This window comes from Lytechinus variegatus, chromosome 11 (assembly GCF_018143015.1).
Source record: "Lytechinus variegatus isolate NC3 chromosome 11, Lvar_3.0, whole genome shotgun sequence".
Lineage (NCBI taxonomy): Eukaryota > Metazoa > Echinodermata > Echinoidea > Temnopleuroida > Toxopneustidae > Lytechinus > Lytechinus variegatus.
The window spans coordinates 17,496,537-17,516,256 of record NC_054750.1 but is presented as its reverse complement, the minus strand read 5'-3'; the positions used below and the strand labels follow the sequence as shown (position 1 = coordinate 17,516,256).

The 19,720-nt window shown below is 38.5% G+C and overlaps 1 pseudogene; it reads left to right on the top strand.

Annotated features, from left to right (window-relative positions):
• Positions 1-13,035, top strand: part of LOC121424582 — a 33,897-nt pseudogene extending 20,862 nt beyond the window's left edge.
• The last annotated feature ends 6,685 nt before the right edge of the window (positions 13,036-19,720 follow it).

Here is a 19,720-nt window from a genome sequence, read left to right as displayed (position 1 = left end):
ATTTGTCTTTTTTCATTTATGGGGCGGGGATGGGTAAAACTTCATTGCTAAACATTGTCAATATTTTGGGAGAGCATGAGGTCTGCATTCAATCCATTCTTTCACCTGTATTTCTTGGGGCTTGTTCACACTGATTTTAGTGCTAGATAGTATATTTTTTATGATTTATAAGGCATGTAGGCATGATTGTATGAGCTACTCATATTCCATACAACTGCATTGGGCCGTGCGAGTTAATGGGGCGTTAATATTACCACTATACGGATCTATCAGTGTGGTTTAAAGAGAAATTCCAGTAGTTGCAGTAAACACTGATTTCATGAGAAAGTCTGTAAAACCAGGCTTAATTGTCAGTATATCATCAAGGATCTAGATCTGGTACAGTTACATAAACTGAACTTTGTGAAATCTTGAAATCTACGCTGAAAAATGTTTACACTGAAGATCACCAACACAGATAGGCACACGTGGGACAATGTATTATTATTGCTGGAATAAAGACCCGACGGAAGTGACCGAATCCGCACTTATTTTGCTTATTTCTCAGCAATTACACAATTTCTTCAAAAATTCTTTGGCACATATTTTTTATTCACAAAAACCGACACCTGGGTGGTCATTATATTAGATTCTGTAAAAAGTCATTTTGAGATCGTTACCAATACTGGAATTTATCTTTAATCTAGGTGAATCTTGAAGGGCATTTCGGTCTTATCTAAAATTGTCATATATTGCATTCCTGCTTCTCAACGCTTGTAGGGTCCGGTGGCATAATGAGCCAACAATTTTTAAGGGACTAGGTATGGCATATCACGTAAACTTTATAAAAGTTGAGAGCGAAGCGAGCGAGCAAAAATTTTAATAATTTTATTACGAAAATCAAATTTTGTGATAGATTTTTATATCAATATTTATAAATTTAGAAAAAAAATATTTCACCTTTCTCTTTTTTTTGGTCGTGAAAAATTGAGGGGGGGGGGGGGATCCCACTATTCTGTACGCCACTGATAGGCCTATATACGTCCACTGCGAATACATCCACCGAAAACTCTGTTAAGTGCTAGTCTGCAGGCACAGACCCTGATTGAAACTTTGATCAACAAGTGTGTCTCCACGCAAAGACTAGCACATACAAAACTTGCTGTTTCAACTTAGGCGAGAGGGCCTTCAGTACACAAGGCATGAGTAGGCTGCAATTCGGGCCCTTTACTCGAGTGAAGGGTTTGGACAGCAGACTAGTTAAGTGCAGGGCCGGGCCGGAGATTACATCTGCAGGGAAAATCCAAGATGTTCTGTTCTAGTGCGAAAGCCATGTGAACATTGTATCACCTCCATTACCGTGATTATTGGTGCTATGTTGATAATGTTGATGTAGAGATTGAGAAGAGGAAAGTGCCAAACCATAGCATAGGTTTAATTAATAACCCTTCCATACCCACCATCCATTAAACATCATCCAGGTCTATATAAGTCAAGAAGGTGGATGGTGCATATAGTGCAGTGATCTGTGGAGCTGAAAGAATTGAAGATGGAGAGGTATGGGGACTGGGATAGGAGGAAGTATGGGCTAGTGAAGGAAGAAAAGATGACATGAGATGGATGACAGAATAACAGAAAGTACGGTTTGATGTGATCGAACTTCCCTGGCCCGTGAGGCGTACTATATCATCCAAACCTCTCCTGGTGGGATCGTATAATAGGATCAAAAATATAAGCCGGTAATATGAGAGCACGGAGATGACGAGGATAAAACGCAGAAATTGTCAGGTCGGAGTATGATACAACGCTGTCAATATCACTTAGGAATTGATTGAAGTCGATACTGGGATGGGATCGGTTGGGGGAGGGGGGGGGGGGGGGGGGGCAAGGGCAAGGGAAATAAAGAACTATATCCTCACTTTTTTTCTTCTTCTGTGGCATATATTTCATCGTGATACAAACCGCCATTAGACATGTAGGGTATCGGGAGGGGGAGGGGGGGAGCGCTCCCTGACTTGTTTTTGCTTGTTTGCTCATTAGAAATCTTTTCGCGGGAAAGTGCTCTCAAACGTAGTCAAGTGGTGATATTCAATTTTCCCCTTATTTGCCTGTCATCCTTTTTGTCATCCTTTTCTGGTAAAATCTGGTTCAACCAAGAAGCTCCTTGGTTTCAACAACATGACCTCTATTATTGCAATGCTATGGTAATTTGACAAAGAACAACGATTTGACCAAATTAATAGACCAAATCGGTTTATCCCATAGTTCATACCAAATACCCGGGGGGGGGGGGCCACTTCCATTCACGAGTGGATACCATGCGCGACCATGGGGTCTCGAAAAGCACCCTAAACACGTAATTTCCATGTTCTGAAAATGCACCCCTTAACAAGTATTGGCGTGTGAAACCCTACCCTAAACAAGTATTGGAAACAAAACGATACTCTTGGCAAATATTCCTTGAAATGAACCCCTAAACAAGTACGGGAATGTTTTATTGTTACGGGTCCTTCGGTCGTCGGCTTTACCTTATTTGGCTTAGAACGACCCCACCTTCTACACCTCGCGCAAATCGGACTCTAAACACGATGTGTTAGGGCAAAAAGGACATCCTCTATAAAACATTTTAATTTTGTTTTATCATCCCCGCAAATTCGACCCTAAACACGTAATTTTCCTAGCGAAATAGATACCCTTTTTTCATTATTTTTGTGTTTTTGACACCCTTATGTGCCCTATCGTGAAAAAGACATCCTTTTTACGTGTTTTTTTGGTCGCGCATGGTATCCACTCGTCAATGTAAGTGGCCCCTCCGGGACCAAATAGGAGCAAGTTCACGTGAAGTCAGTCAACATCACTCTGACTCTGAGGCCTCGATGAACCAAGTTCGTTGAGACTTGGTATGTAGACGGAAGCTTGGAAATGTCCGTAAAATATTCATCATTTTCTGCTGAATTCTTAACTATCTAAATTCAATTTGCTTTAAAGCGGCACACACAAGCGATACACTGACGGGGAGAATGAGTATTATCAACACGTCCCTGAAAAGAAAATTAGTTGCCATGGTAACTCTGCTCATGCGTTTTCAAGCGTTTGACAGAATCTTGCCTTCTGTATCAATATTAAACTTCTTCAAGACATTGTGGAGTCGTGTGTTTGTTTGAAGGAGATGATAACACCGGGAAACACGTAGTGATGATTATAAAATCACATTAAAAAAAAAAAGAAAACCGTCAATAGATAGTTGTGTTCAGTTGATCATTTCCTTAATTTGTGTTTTGCATGGAATTGTACCCCTCAGTTGATTTACATTGTAAATTATATTGGGTTTTATGTTCTTAACTGTCTTCATTATTTGAAATTATTGACCCTTCGTGTTTAAGTTGAATATTTTCGAATTATCTCAATATTTGTATGTCTACTTATCTGTCGTAGTGATGTTTTAACGTTCATATTCTTTCACGTTCTTTTCCATAGATTTATGAATTGTGTAGTTATTACAAAATGTATTATTATCATCATTATTAATATTACAAATAATACAACACAGCAAAATGGTTTGGCAATCCTTTAGAGTCAAAGCTTGCGTTAGGGTAAATCGTTCATTTTGATGAAATTATGTTAAGGGGGGATGGGGTCGACATCATGTTTTATTGACATAATCATGCATAACAATCATAACTATGATGTAATATAAAAAGGTGGAATTTGCTTGAATTCAGTGAAAAATGTAAACAAGTTAACCATGGTAACTTGCACTCCATGGTACCCTACCCCCCCCTTTCTCGAAGAACAGGGAATGGCGTAATAATTGGACATAATTTATATTGAAACGATTGCTTGAATTTAAACATTTTCTCGTCTCTTTTTTTCTTTATTCTCCATTAACTCCTTTCTCTATCCACTCGCGCTCTTTATCACTCTCTATTCCGTATCTATTTCCCTTTGTTATCCCCCTTTTCTTACGTCTGCCCCTCTCCATTCTCTCTTCCTCTTCTTTCCCTCGCTCTCCTTTCATATATCTTGTTTCCTATCTACTCTCCCTATCTGCCTCCCTCACTTTTCCTCCCCTCTCTCTTTCTCCACCCTTTTCCGTCTTCTAGACACGAAGCCGTTTCGTGCTGCTGGCCTTTTGGTACACAATGATAGCCATCTCCGTATCTTTTCTCTACACTCTCCGAGACACACGGCATCACTCCCAAGATGACACCGGTACCAAATCCAAACGATCTCGCTTCTACAACTCACTCTTTCCATTCATCCGAAACGACGTAGCAGACGACACTACATTGACTCAGCACGATGTAGCAGACGACAAAGTGGTCCCTCCGCACGTGGGTGCAACCGGAGGGGAAGGGCCGGTGAAAAACGATGCAATAGACGGTGGTAAACAAGTCCAGCAGCTGATTCTAAGAAATTCAGGGGGAATGGCGGGAGAATCGGGGAATATGATTGGTGAAATTATGCATGAAGAGGAACAGAGAACGTTTGAATTAGTGGAAGAAGAAGAAGCAGAGGAAGAGGAGATAGAGGTGCTAAATGATTTCCACGAAATAGATATAAAGAATAAAAACACTGGGGACGATCCAAGGGTGCCTGTGACGTCAACAATTGATGTGACGTCAGTTCATTTTGTGAATGCTACCGTGAAACCCACCCCACCACCGGAAGTAGAAGGGTACTTCAATATACAGACCAATCAGGTGAGTACAGCACTAGCCATTCATAACTAAAAAAGAGTCACGGAAGATGTAATAAAAATATTGGGTAATCGATGACGAATCTGTTTGAAAGATTTGGATGGGACATTCAATCCTAATGAACCAAATCTAAATTCGTCCTAAGATAGAAGCTTGCACCACAAAACAGCACCCACTTATAATGATTTTAGAACTGATCCTGTTGAATGAAACCCTAAGGTGCGTTTTGAAAGGCTAGTCTACTGAATCGCTGTCGTCAGGACTTGCTTAAACGCAATGGAGATCTCGGTCGTTGCTTTCTAGGATATAAACCGCGTTCACATCAAGTTGATTGTACTTCCTTGGTCAAATAGCTCGGCTTGAAATGGGAATTCATGTTGATGAAAATCTCTTGAACGCTAAGTGCGCAGTGAACGTTTTTTGTGTTTGATTTTCAAAGGGGCTTTCATTTGCGTGACCAGTAACCTGAGCTAAGCCATGCACTTGGCCAATGTTCGGTCAAATGACACAGTATGAGATCCCGGGTATAAGATGCAGTGGCTGAGTGTGAATAAACGTTGCTGAACAAAAATTATAGAAGGCTGTACCGCAGTTCGTTTTGAAAATGTGTTTCAAATTTGTGTTTTGGGGGTCTTATTCATTTTTTTTCTGGTACTATTTTCACACAAACTTTTCGTCAGGGGGAACTTCCCCTTTAAGAAAATTGCTTGAACGAACCCTTTGTATAATGCGTTTCGACGTCCATACCTTTCTACCTTTCTATGCTCAATCTACATACTGCTGATTAATGAATAATTCCCAAGGTTGGCGTGTTTAGATCATGATCAGTCAAAGACTGACTCATAAATTACAGCTATTCATACCCCCATTTTCCATAAAAGAAGCTAAAGCGGGAAACGTGAAAGAGTGAACGACATGCTAGAGGATGATTGGCAAAGCCCACGCCGAAAATGTGTATTTGGTTTCTCAAAAAAAATGCACAACAGACCGAAAATCCCGCGAAAATCGCAATGAGAAATCGCACGAGCCCGGTTTAAAGGGGAAGTTCACCCTGGCAAAAAGTTTATGGTAAAAATAGCAGAAAAAATAATAAAAAATATTGACGAAGGTTTGAGAAAAATTCATAAAATAATTAAAAAGTTATTAGAATTTCAATTATTTGATTTGTGACGTCATATGCGAGCAGCATTCCTACATGGCGAATGGTAAAAAATCAATGAAATGTCATTTTCTCAGAAAATTGAAAATGGTGTTTACTGTACCTTTTGTATATCAATAGACAAATCATTTCACACCCGATCATGAATAGAAAACAAAATTAAGTCATCAGCAACCATATAAAATTTGAAATTCATGCATTTTATATTACATAACACATGGGGCAGCTGCTCGTTTATGACGTCACAAATCCAAAACTTTGAACTCTAATAACTTTCTTATTCTATAACGGATTTTCCTCAAACCTTCACCAATATGTTTTACTATTTTTTCTGCTATTTTTACAACAAAGTTTTCTTCAGGGTGAACTTCCCCTTTAAGGGTGGGATGATGTTTTTGTACGCGTGTGAATCAGATGTATATAAAAAGAGGGGGCTCCTGAACTTACATAGGTATTATGTTATTCCGGGATACTTCACCTTTTGAAAAACCAACGTTACACTTTGGTTTGACATCGGAGTGGGACGTATTGACCACAAGGAACTGTTGCTCTTCAGATTTTTGAGTGGGTGGTTTTGTATCTCAAGAAAATGAGCTCCCCTCTTTAACATGTTTAAGGTGTGGTACGGAAATCTGCGGTCATGGTGTCTCCAACACACTTCAAAAATAACATTTAATATCGATTTTACTTTGAACAGATAAGAAAGTGGTTTGAAGTAATTTACAAAATATTTTAAGTATTACGTTCCTCTTTGGGTTCTCAGTTGCACTCAACGGATTCTTTTACAGGAAAAAGAAGGAACATAAATTCACCAAGTTATTACAGTATAGGTTTTTTTATTCTGATGTCAAAGTCTGTTGGAAAAGCCTCTGATCGTATATGGGTTGTAACAATTATTTGGCCATTCTAATATTCACATCTTGGAAAAGAAGTAATAAAGTCGAATAATTTTTCTTTTACGGATTCTTAAAGAAACATTGAATATGCTCATTTATCAATTATTTAGTGTACCACCCTCTCTCAGTCATGTTGTACGTCTTTCATATCTCGTCTGGTAGATATTAGGAAGACATTATCGCGATATCTTTGTCTCATTGAGAAGTTGTTATATACCAAACTAATTCAGATACCAGCAGAGAAGTTAGAAGTTGTTATTTATTCAGACGGTTCAATTTTAGGCCTAAACCATGTAAACTGCATCATTTTGTGTTCAGGTTTTCAATTTTAACTTGCTCACACCATTGATCATGAAGATGATCTCCAATTCCACTTTGTCAATCAATGCGAATTTTGAAAATGAATTCCGACGGATAACTCTAATGGTGTGTGCAAATTCACTTTGAAGTAAATTGCAAGATTTAGGAAAATCAAATATACAAGAAGGAGATAAGCAACCCATGGTTATTTTCACGTTTCCCGCAAATCGATTATCTGTCAAATGTTTTTTTCTCACTCTCCCATACATTTTTTTTACTTGTTAACAACAACTTCGAGATCGTATCATAACCCGCATTGAAGGACCTTGGACTTAGCAACAATTCTGTTCTGTTTAACCTGTCCAACGATGAGTATTTTGTTGTAAAGGAATCTAAAACATGTAAAATGAAACTGGGAGAGGACGGTACAAGACCTGATCATATCTTGTTGTTATTATCCAGGGTTTTACCCCTTCAGTTTTCGATTGCGTATTGGGACAAAATGTTAAAAAATGCAAGTATGTAATGATTTAAGAAATAAAGGAAGACCAGTGACCTGTAGCACAAAGCTTAACAATGATCGTAGAACATTTTTCTACGATTGATTCCATTGACTTCAATGTACAATCAATCGTACAAATCAAGCGTACGATCACTCGCTAATCTTTGTGTTACGTGACCCAGGTATTGTTATTTTACGAAAAAACAACCGACTTGTCCGACGAGGCTTATGACCAGACCCATCTTCATCCCATCCTCCTATCACCCCTTTCCAACGTTCCCATCGATCTCGTTTTTCATTATCAACTTCCTCCCTGAGGTGGTCGACTGAACAAATGCATACCACCCTTACTTGATCTCAAGCGATGAATTCCCAGTCACATCACTATGGAAGGCAATTGCTATTCATATCCTGCGGGATTTATGCATCCACGTGCCCGTCTGGCCCTCCATAATCCAATTTCTTTTGTCAGTTATTCACTAAGCTGTCCATTGCTCGTGGATATGCATGGATTTCAGGCGTCAAGCCGTGAAAGCTCCAACTTCCATCTTCCCGTAGTTTCGAAGTTGTTATCTTATTTTTCATTTTTTTAAGGAAAGGGCCACCTTCCCATCCGTTTGGGAAGTCCGCCAAATTTGTCCTTGGGCGTTCTCGTGCAGAAATTCTACATATTTTTTTCTATAATTCTCTGTCCAATGATGGGTATTTTCGCATTTTCATCTCGCATAAAAATATGTTGTAAATTCCTGCTCTATACTTTTAAAGAGTAACCACCCTGAAGAAAACTAGAGTTGTTTCAAACAGTCCTTGGCCTATTAAAGGCTTCTTTCCATTTGTATATTAAAACAGGAATTACGCTATTTTTGTTTTTGTTTTTATTTTTTTCAGTTTTTGGCTGATTCCATGTTTTGTTTTAATGTCTTGTAGAAACTGCGCATGCGCTGTTCTCAGTGCGCCCTCGTCTCCAGCTCGGGCCACCTCGTCAACACGTCCGCGGGGGCAGAGATCGACAGCTACCCGTGCGTACTTCGGATGAATTCGGCACCTGTTCGGGGATACGAGAACGATGTCGGAAAACGAACGACCATCCGAATCATGGGTCATGTCAACCTGAAGGTGTTGAATGCGAGCAACGAGCTCCAGGACGAGATTCTCATTAATGCGTCGACGAGAGCAGAAAAGGTAGGTCTACATCTGTGTATGAATGACGTCTTGAGATATTCCTTTGGTGGCAAAGGTATATAGGCCATACATAGGCAAACACGGAACTCACGGAAAGAGAATTTGTTGGGGGCGTGAAAGGATTCTATAAATGGGAGGGGAAAAATAAAATACGAGAGAAACAGAACATGATGAGCGAAAGGGGAAAAGTACATCCCGTTTCGAGAGCCAGAGGGAGAGATGAGAGGGGGATATAGAGGAGCCAGAAAGTTTAAATAACACCAATATTTCTTTTATTAGCATGGTATGCTCTTCTTTATTCGTACATTATTTCAAATACCATTTTGATATTTTCAGATGACCTGTAATGACTGTCATATACGTACAAGAAAAATAAACATCAACTTCAAATTCAAGCTGGTGTAAAGGGAATTCATAAAATCAAAGATGACAATAGAGCAATCAAAACTATTCCATGATATCAAGTTGTATACACGAATTTACATGGAAAGAATAATAGAACGAGACAATCAAAATGACTTTAAATTTGATTTCTTTGACTTCTTTCCATTTAGATCATGGTACCATGGCTCTACAACGTCAAGGTTAATGAACATTCCGATATGTATTACAAAAGTGCAAGGAACCTATCTCGTCTCTACCCACACGTAGAGTTCTACCTACTCACTCCGGACAAAATGAAGATCGCTGAGAGTCTGTTTAAAACAGAAACTGGTCTGACCAGGTGAGTTATTCTTAGTCCATGTTTTTGACCAAGAGCTGTATTCACTACTGGAAAGAACAAAACGGTGAATAAAAAGTCATTATTGCTTTGCGTGACCATCAGATACTTTCGATCTTTTCAGTATGTTCGTGATCCATCCATTCCCCACAAGGTTGTATTTAAAATGTGGACAATCTCGAGCACGGTGTTAGATCTACATGTATCCAGCATGTCCAGTGATGACGCCAGGGTAGTTTGGTTAATAGTCTAGTTCTAGACGATATTAATTTGAATTTTGATTTGAATTCTATTCGTCGTACTGTATGATACGATACGACGGAGAATAGAATTCAATTGAAATCGTCTAGAACTAGACTATATTCGGTTAAGGGGGGGGGGGGGTCTGCATGGTGACAAGACTTATTATTTTCCTCCCAAATAAATTACAGGATGTAGCATTGAGTTGCATAACCTGTAGCCTACCTCTTATTATGCGCTTTTCCTTCTCCTTCTCACTTTCATTTTCTCCTTGTTTTCTCTTCTTTAATTTCTTCTCTTCTTGAAAACTCACATATGAGTCGATCCTCCCCCTCTCCCCCTCTCACCGCCCCTATACGCATCTGTATATGGAAAAAATATAGGAAGGAAAGAGACATTTGCATTATTAGATACAGATGATATTGAACGCCCTCTTGCCCACGTGTCACCGCTTGTTGGCAGATTGAAGTCAGGTGGAATCGCTATTTCGTTGCGGCCGCCGGGTATAATATCAATATACAATGTGCAGGCATGTTTATGCATGAAACATCTTCACTATCGCTTGTCTGCTATACCTTTGACTGTCCTTGGCAGCACTTCTCTGCTTTATGCTTTGAACATGATGAAGAGTCAAAACTTAGTCCCGAGCAACCACAAACGCGATTTGAAATTGCCGATTTCCGACAGCGTCATAATAGGACATTTGTTTTCGCGATATTTTGGTAGTGTCTCTGATGATTTCCTGTCATCCGGGATATCAGTCTTTGTAAATCCCGTAATCTCCATCAGAGGGTTCGATTATAACAAGAGTTCAGAAAGGCAATAGTTTATTCTTCAGACGGTCTGCGCCCTCCTGTAGTTCCTGCAATGAAGGTGGGACAATGAAAAATGCAAGAGTCAAGTTTAGTCAACAGGTCAGAAAAGCCCTTTCTCCGTATCTTAAAGAATGCTCTACCTTTGGGAACCTACAGTTTTCCACAATAGTCATCAGATTGACAGCACCACACGGAACACTTGACGACTCCTGGCTACATATCACAGTCACACTGACGAAAAAAGACTCCAGACTGATTGAAGCTACATTTACTATCGATCGCTGTGGAATCGGCTCCATTGATATGACTAGATAAATTCAAAGGGAATAGCAACATACTTTCAATTAAAAACAAAATGTGAATCAGTGGAGTATCGCCATGCATGACTAAGATCAATCATTTCTTCGGTATCATCTGGAGTTATTACAGAGTTACAATAGTCATTGATCAGCGGTGGTTGATAATTGCTAGGTATTTAAAAGGAAAGGAAAATATGAAAGTTGGACTTCGGGTGTGAAGTGATATTTAGCAACATATTCGTATATAGAAGCCCGTATCCGGGCCAATATCCTCTTGACAATAATAGAATCTCTTACGAGATCAACGTTGACCGGCTCTTGCACATTTCGCTTTATTCTATACACTGATTATAGAAACCAAAATGATTATCACCACTTTATAGCGCACGTATTTTTCTTTATGTAATCCCTTTAGTATTGTAAGTTTTGAAAATACATGTATTTTGAAAATATCTGCTTCTAGAATACAAAAATAGATTATTTGCGAGCACATGATGGCGCTGTTGTGAAAAGTGGATTATGTCCACATCGGCTTCACAGACAGTTCAAATACTTTAAGCTAATCTAGGCAAAAAAAAAATCTGAAGCAAACATTGAATTCATCAATTTCACACATCTTTTCCTTTTTTAAAAAAATTTCAGACAGCCATGTTTTGCTTTAATGGAGAACTTTACACTTTCTATTGCGAAATACTCATCTAACGGGTTTGTTTTAATTCTGCAGCAATGGTGTCTGGTGGGAGAGGGCGCGCATTGCCAGAAGGCACCGCGGCACTGCTCTGCATATTTCTTAGTTGGGTAATGTTGCCGTATAGTCAAATGGTCTTGGGTATTTAGCAATAGACTGCATAATTATGTCGTTGAGCAAGGTACTCATTCTATCCTCGTTCATCGGATAAGAATTTTATTTGTCAACTTGTCCCATTAACTGAAAGAAGCAATTCAAGCACTTGTCTGCAGTGCTGTTTTACCTGGAAATATGGGGTGTACCCATGAGGCTGGTCGTTTGCGCCGTGTTTAGTACCCCTTAGGAAGTAATGCATTATATTCATTTTCATTTTCTACGAAGAAACAACATTCTTGTGTTTTTCTCCTCTTTCTCCCCTCTCTGTCTTTCTGCTGTCTCTCTCACGTTTACACTTTTTGCAGGCAAGAAGCTCGAACCTGGCTATCAACAGGATGGATGAGCATGCTTTATGCTGTAGATGTTTGCGACAAAGTGGACATTTTTGGTCTGGTTCCAGAAAACTACTGCACGTAAGTTGGTCAACAGTTTGATGATGGCTTATGCCTAGGATTTATTGTTGTAAATCGTTGTCGGCAGTGACATCTGACCCTTGAATATTATGGTCATAATAACATAATCAAGTTTATATTAAGCCAATTTAGCAATCAAGATTAGGGGGCAGGGGAGTCTTTTTGGGCGGTCATGATTTTAGTATTTACAAGGCGAGCGGGGCCACATTCCTGTGGGGGGGAGGGGGACAAATTACAAGCAAAGAAAAAAAGAAGAGGTCATTTCTTAAGGGTGCATTTTCTCTTCTGCTTTAGTGGATTATGTAAAAAGGGTTTTTGTGGGTTAAGCGGGGGGGGGGGGGAAGAGTCCTTCGTGTGTCCCGTGGATATGCACCTTAAAGGACAAGTCCACCCCAACAAAAACTTGATTTGAATAAAAAGAGAAAAATTCAACAAGCAATCACTGAAAATTTCATCAAATCGGATGTAAAATAATAAAGTTATGGCATTTTAAAGTTTCGCTTATTTTCAACAAAATAGATGAACGAGCCAGTTACATCCAAATGAGAGAGTTGATGACATGGACTTGACCTTTAATAAAGTATTAACGTTGAAATCGTGAGCATATCCCTGTCTTGTCATAACTTGTTTTATTGAATCATATTCCCTAAATCATATTTTCTCACCCTTTCTCTTTTCTCTATCCAGGAAAAATCCAAATTCCTCAATCCCTTACCATTACTACGAATTAGATGGGCTCAAAGAATGCGATTATTACACCACGAGCGAAGAGCATCTCACCTACGGTCATAAGTTTATCACCGAGAAAGCCGTCTTTGCCCGATGGGCCACCAAATTCAACATGGAGTTCCACCTGCCCGCCTGGAACCTCACAGCCCTCGCTCGTAATAACTCCATCGAGACTCCTTTCCTGAAAAGATTTTACGAGGCCAAACGCTCTGGGACGTTGCCCAAGACCTCTAACGGTAGCAGGGTCATACGAAGGGTCGTCAAGCGAGTTGTAAAGAAGGTTATCATACGTAGGAAGGTGCCGGTGGTGCAGAAAAAGGCCATACCGAAAACGTGACGTATAGACAGTTCTGATTCCGTCAAACCGTTATGTGCTTTATTGACGATGTTTAAATGCGATGTGTTTTACGATGCCAGTACGCACCGAATCGTACTTCATTCTGGTACTCCAGCGTCTGAGAAGCTCAAATCAATTTACGTTGAATAATGACTCTCTCTAAAAAGAATGGGCTATTGACGTTAAGGATCACTCACATTGGAGGGAACATTAAACGTTCTCTCTAAATTTACGAGAACGAACATTTCACATCATTATCATTAAACAGATGATATTCACTCAACAATTAATACAGTCTCACCCTTATCTGAGAAATTGTTCACTTGATTTTGTTTTAGAGAGTGCAAACCACTTTTCAATTTTCATTTTCATAAATTCTGTGAAAAATTACGCATTCCAAGCTTCAAGGGTCGACATCTGGCTAAGGTTTCATCCATGATGCAACTCTGCAATGCGGTTATTTCACAATAATATAAATGATCTTAGGGTTTCACAAAGGCGTACTTGTCATGTGGAACTACGTACGATCCTGTCGAAATCGTCTTTCCGTGGACGCTTTGCGGGCTAGGTGCGTGCAGAGATTTTGCTGGGCGCGTGCTACATACGGTGTTCCATTTGACCTGCGTGTCAGCCCAATGGCGATGTACTATAAAAAGGCGCTGCGAGGCATCTGCGTCACAACACATGTTACCTGTGTGCAAGTAATTGCCTGCGAGAGAGATGTGAACCTATGCGACGTGGCAGAAGTCCTCAAAGAAAGTCGAAGGTCACATCTCGGTCGCAGTCAACCCTTGATAAACCAGCAGAGTGGCACAAACCGACCCGGAAACATGCGCTCGTTTCGCTCGATACGCTGCAGAACGACCAGCTCAGTGCTCGGATATTAACACTATTAACGCCATTCATTGCAAGAAAAGCACCCGTATTTAATATGCATGTAGAATGCCAATTTTAAGCATGTCTGGAGCAGAGCCATGGTTTATCTGTGTACCTCGAGCTAGTTGACTGCCTGTAACTCGCAGCTACTTTCTCTTGGTGCTCTAATAGACCTCTGCGGGCCATGATCCGCGACGCGAACGTAAAAAAATTTGAGCATGTTCAAAACCTTGCTGCTGGTAAATCGGACTTGTGTGCGCACCTGCTGGCAAGTACGTGCCAGATACGTGCTAGGTACTGTCGAAGTGCGATCGATCTGCGGTGACCTGCGGGTAGCAAACCTCGTTCCCTCCATGTCACAGGCAAGGTTTGCACGGAAATATGTGACATGCAGGGTTTCAGAAAGATCATGAGAGCAATGTTGTCATTGGATTTACGATGTTGAAAAACGTTATTTGCAAAATACAAACATGGACATTTTGTTGACATTGGGGTAATCAGCACATCACCCCTGAGAGGCTTTTTGGCAACTAACACACAAGCTATATACATTTTTAAGGAGATAAAATCCCTACGCGGTATTTTATTCATTGAAAATACCAAGACCGTGTAGGTATGATATAGCTTCAGAATTTTTAAATACTGCGAACTCTGTCATGTACTTGTGAGAGACTTAAAGCTTGGCTGTGAAATCCGGAAATGGAAATAAATCAGTGACATTTAATCGTTTTTAACACTGAGCATTTCCCGTCCTCCATTATAAGTTCCTTTTGGTTTATTCAACACGGGAAAATACTTCTGCCATCGAACAATTATTCTTAGGTTCCTAATATAATCATGGTGCTTTTGAGTAGCATCAGTAATTGATTGATATTTTCATTTGTATTTAGTATTTGTATCTATTATCAGATATGTTTTATCGTTTTCGTGTTATGTATACTCGTTGATTTATCCATTATAAATGTCATCTTTGGAAACACTTGTTTCGCGATACGCTGCAATATTTTTAACCTGTATAAACTATGGAGTTACAGTGACCTACCTTCAGAAACTTTTTCGCACAAACACGATGAGAATGCTTCTACTCTTTATGATCAAATGACCACAAGGTGGTGCTGTTTTAATCTCTGATTCGATTGCATGGCTAGCTCGCTTCTCATTTCAATGACATCACTAAGATTTAATAGTGCATGTGCATCTAATGAGAGTGTTGCAAAAAAAGTGCAATCAATTGCAAGTCAAGAGATAAATTCTTCTAATCAATGGCAAGTCGTACAATTTATTGAAAATTTGCACTCAATAATTGCTGGTCAGATTCTTTTATTTCAAAAAGTTTCAATTGATTTGCTTTATTACAATAGTTAAAATATATCCACCAATATTGTATAGTTGCAAGCGACTCCAAATATTTCCTTGTAACAGCCCAGTATATCGTTTATTCGTAACAAATTTTGTTATACTTATTTTTGTTTATACTTTTCTTTTTTCCCAATCTTTCATCATAATTATCATCGTTTGATTGCCGTCAATAAAAGTGCACAGGAAATCGTTCATGATAAATTCATCACATGATCCTTTCCTGTCAGAAATAGTAACATTGTTTCCGTTGAACAAAATCCTGTAGAATATATTTTTTCACAATATTCCTTGGCAAAAACGTGTGTTTCCCGGGTTGAATAGGATCCGTGATTAAACACGGTCACACCGGGTAACCGATTTTAAACCGATCGATGACATGCCATTTAGAGTAACGTAATAGATTTGATCGGTCTGGAGCCGGTTTCGCCTATGTGATTGGAGTATATAAAATATGATGCCTTGTCGGAAGTGATCAGGGTATGATAGGCCAAAGGTGATGGTAGTGCTATTTTGATTTTAAAGCTAAATTCTATTCAGGATGAAATTTAAATTAAATGTCAAAAATTCTTGCCTCTAATAATATTATAAAATGATAATGCGCAATAGGTGTATGGCGAATTAGTGAAGTAAGGGAACGTATTCACGGGATAACGTCTGTAATTTTATTATTTTTTATCTTTCAACATAAACAGTTGAGGTTTGGTGAAAATGTAGGGGTTTTTCCTTTCTTCTACATATTGCTTTTCTTCTTCATTATTTTTTCTTTATTCTTCCATCTCTTTATGTTGACTTTCCCATTACCTTTTCATTTATTTCTGGCATAATCAAAACTTATGAAATTTAAATGAAAAGTGCAATATGTTCTTAGTAAGGTTGCAAAAAAATTATAAAACGTGACAAAGGTTTAAATGCGAGTATTATTAGCCAGTAGTCGGCAAGTCTTCTTTGAAAATGATATTCGAATTAGCTACAATCAAGAGGTTGTAAGTGTGTATTGGCCCTATGTATAGTAAAGATATTACAATAGGCGAAAACAATGTAGTTCCAGTATTTCTACGGCTATTATTAAATGATAAAAGAGTGATAGGCATACGTTACAATCAGTTTATGTCAAACGGCTTTAGTAACTCAGTTAAGAATGCATAGATTATGTGATGAAATTACTGTATGACGCGAAACATTGTCTGAATTTTAACTTTATGAATTTCATGTTGTGAAATTATTGGAACAATTACTGTATCGATAATTGTGACAATTCGCCTGTCGAAATTTAAAGGCATGCACCAACGATATATATTTTTCCCGTCAGGTAGCAAAGTGCAGAAATCTGTTTTCAATACTTTCAGTTGGGCTGCAAAACTTGGACTTGTGTTTTGTCTCAATTTTAAACAGCGCAGACAATTTCCATAGACTCTGACGTCACCATGTACCTAGTTAGAAAGTATGTGCCTGGATAACAATCACATACTGGATGAAATCAGTACTAATACGAACAAATATTTATCGATGGATGTCATGTCCGCCATCTTGCCACTCCCACAATCATGACAATATTTAAGATCTGCAAATCCCTCTTCTTGGCTCTCTCGCGCTGACACAAAACTGTATGTTATAAACACTGGCGCTGTTTTCAACTTTTAGTTTCGATTTAGTGAGTTGCATTTAAATAATTTCCTAAAGCTATATCCATAAACTCATCATTCAATTTGACGGCCAATAATAGGCCTATTTTTTATCATGACTATTGATATTGATGTCAAGTTTGTAAGAATCGTGTATTAAAGTCTCATAACCAACATGCATATTCTGTTAATGATGTTGAGAATTTAACATCGTGCTAACGTGCCAGGAATTTTATCATTGAGTCCAATTTGACAAAATACTTGTAAGCATATAGTCTATTGATTGTTTGAGATGAGATTGATTTTGGGCTTCTTGCTCGGCTCCAAGATTTTAGTTAGCAGAATGGTAATAGCAACCTCTACGGCATTGCAAGGTATACTAATAGCGTAGTTTTATAACTGACTATTCTGGATAAAATATTGTTATTATAATTAAATCGCAGTTTCCCCATGATTGACTATGATATCAGGAAACGACTAAAAGCAACGTTGTACAATGTCGTATAGAGGCAACGAATGACAATGGGTTGGAGCTACAATGTATTCCATCTATTTATAAAAAAAAAGCGAGATCAAAGCGAGCGATGAAAATAAAAACTAAAAAAAATGTCTGTTCTCTTTCGCATATTATGCAAGTCAGCAAGATATGAGTTGATGATGATTATAGTATTTCAAAGTTACAAGACGATTACCCCCACCCCCTCCAACTAAAGAGTGGGGGTGGGGAAATGAGGGGTCTCCACGCGTGACAAGTATGTCGGTCATGCTAATGCATGTATATTTCTCATTTGAAGTTCTATAACTCTTCATCGTCGGTGACTATCAACTGAGTTCCGTGTTCTCATCTGTTTATTATGAAGAAATGTTTTGTAGATTTGTTTACGTATCATGTGCCTTTGAGTAAACAAAATGTAATTCGTTGTATGATCACTGTGTGAGCGTGTTGATGATGAATCATGTCGAGTATTACTAGTATTGATATAATAAATTTATGAGAATAGTACTCATTGTTTGTATATTTTTGTTGAAACCACCCCCTCTCGATATCAATATGAAAACTGTCGCTAGCAGCACAACCACCGCCGACATCAACTCTCACTGTAATCACGAACACCATCTTCGTCATAATTGAAATCATTATCAACCTGATCGTCGTCATCATTACCATCTCCTTTATCACCTCCACTGCTATCATCAACATCGTCATCACCACCACCACTACCACCATCACAATTGCAGTGATAAGTCAACAGCAACACAAAAACAATGATTCATTCCATGAGACGAATGTTTACCATCATCACTGAATGGTTATGTCACTCGAGTGTTGCATGCACACTTTTTTTCAAGACCTTTACCGGGAACAATCAGAATTTATTGTATATTTGCAACCCAATACAAATCACTGTTACTGGACCCATCACAAAATTATTTTACTTCCTAATGCAAGGTGAAATCAATGAATTAGGACGGATAAGATAGTCTGACAATTTCACACATTTTTATTATCAATAACAAAGTTATAGCAACACAATCATCAATCATCCATAAAATTAATATTCATGCATATTATCAATATTTGTAACATTAATGTTCATAATCAATCTCTTAAAACATGGTAATAAATGCATTTATTGAGCTGTGTCAGTAGAAGAGAGAGAATAGAGAGGGCAGAGAGAGGGGGGGGGGGGGGAGGGTGAGAGGGGTAGAAAGAGGAATAGATAGAAGACAGGAGAGATAAAGACAAGGAGAGCATAAATATAGAAATATGAATAGTATCATTTTAATAAATCACACAGCAAAAAGGACCTACATCTAAATCTGTAATCATTTGAGATTATTTTCTCAAAAGATCATTGTGATACATTGTGAATCAAGTGGAAAATACATGTATATCTCTAATAAATCTTCAATTTAAATCCATTATTTCAATTACAATTTGGCACATTATTTCAAACTTCATAAATATGAAAACTGATCAGTGGCTTACTTAAAACCACCTGGTAAAAACCTAATGTGTAACTGGACCTTTCTTGTAATCAGCCCCCCTTAAAGGTACGATTCACTAATTCAGAAAATAACTAGAAATATCACTGAACCTGATGGAAAACCCTGCCTTATGGTGAGAACCTGATATGAAGAACATTATCATGGTAATGGTTGCCATGGTATACGGCATCACAGTTTCCGACATACTGCAATAATGTGTCTTGCACACTTCTCTTTAAGACCAGCAGGTGTGCCAATTTTCAGGAGTATTACATGTAGGCGGAAATCCAGGAAGTAATATGTAATTGACTCCGCAAAATACTTTGGACTAATCACCGTCCATACCCAAGACACTTTAAAAGAAGTGTCTTGCGTGTATTCACTTGAAAGCCAGTGTGTGTGCAAAGTCTTAGAGGGGAAGTTCACCTTGAAGAAAACTTTGCTGTAAAAATAGCAAAAAAAAAATATTGGTGAAGGTTTGAGGAAAATCTGTTAGAGTAAGAAAGTTATTAGAGTTCAAAATTTTGGATTTGTGGCGTCATAAACGGCAGCTGCCCCATGTGTTATGTAATATAAAATGCATGAATTTCAAATTTTATATGGTTCCTGATTACTTAATTTTGTTTTCTATTCATGATTGGGTGTGAAATGGTTTGTCTATTGACAGTGAAAACCATTTTCAATTTTCTGAGAAAATGACATTTCATTGATTTTTTACCATTCGCTATGTGGGAATGCTGCTCGCATGACGTCACAAA